Source organism: Triticum dicoccoides, unplaced genomic scaffold (assembly GCF_002162155.2).
Source record: "Triticum dicoccoides isolate Atlit2015 ecotype Zavitan unplaced genomic scaffold, WEW_v2.0 scaffold40902, whole genome shotgun sequence".
In the NCBI taxonomy this organism is placed as follows: domain Eukaryota; kingdom Viridiplantae; phylum Streptophyta; class Magnoliopsida; order Poales; family Poaceae; genus Triticum; species Triticum dicoccoides.
In genome coordinates this window covers 1-977 of record NW_021270121.1, presented here as the reverse complement: position 1 = coordinate 977, position 977 = coordinate 1, and the positions used below count along the sequence as shown (strand labels likewise).

General features: G+C 36.6%; 1 long non-coding RNA gene across 1 annotated transcript; it reads right to left on the bottom strand.

Moving 5' to 3' along the window:
- Positions 1-14: 14 nt before the first annotated feature.
- On the bottom strand, positions 15-977 carry LOC119346153. The gene is made up of 4 exons (XR_005167407.1): positions 924-977; positions 605-797; positions 285-523; positions 15-187 (listed from the first exon to the last, which is right to left on the bottom strand). It is a non-coding gene; the product is annotated as an uncharacterized LOC119346153 (long non-coding RNA).

Genomic DNA, 977 nt, shown 5'->3' with positions numbered 1-977 from the left:
AGTGTTTTACTAGCCACTCCCACTGTCCAATTGGGATTCTATTATCACAACCATTAAGAATATTCCGTGCCCGTGACAAATCAGCTTTGTAATATTTCCTCTTTAAAACAACCTTGAAGTCTTTCCATTTTTTACTGGCTGATCTCAACACCCATCTTTTGTATGACTCATCAATGTTGAAAAAGGCCTATTATAAAATACAGTTGTGACAACTTGTTCGTTGAAAAAGAAAATGACTTGTTTGTTGAAGATGCAAATATATATGTTAGATTGCATTGACATACCTTGACAGAATCCCACAACTTTTCTTTCTCTAACTTTGGTACTTTGCTCCAGTTTTGAGCAGCTAAGGACATTTCTTTTCCTTTCACTAGGGTTCCAATAAAATTTGTCAGCTTGCATGTCTTCAAACCACATGGCTGACCAAATCTGTTGAACTTCAAATTGATCTTGTTATCAACATCATGTTCTTTCCAGAAGCGCCTCATGTGAGTAGGTCATCTTCTTGTCTTCTCTACAACTTCTGGTATATGAACAGATAGGAACTACCATTAGGCCCATACAAAACAAGCACATGTAAATTTTTTATGCCCTCATAACTAACCATGTGTTTGCTCCTGTTCTTGTCGAACTTCCTCTTCTTGTTCATGTTCATCTTCTTGTCCAGACTCACCTTCTTCATCTTCCGATTCAGTTTCATCACCATGTTCACCGTCATCTTCTTCATCTTCTGATTCAGTTTCCTCACCACTTCCCTCATGGCTCCTTAAGTCAACATCTTCTTCAGCTCTGGAATTCTTCAAAATCAATACAAGAAAACAACATGAGTAATAAAAACAAGTGTTCAAAGTTATCCATGTTGAGCTCTCAAGACCATCAGAAGTAATAAAAACAAGAGCTCACCAAATATTTTAAGAGCTTACCATAGTGAAGTGTTCTAATTTATCCCTGTTTGAAGCTTCTGCTTTAATTTGTTT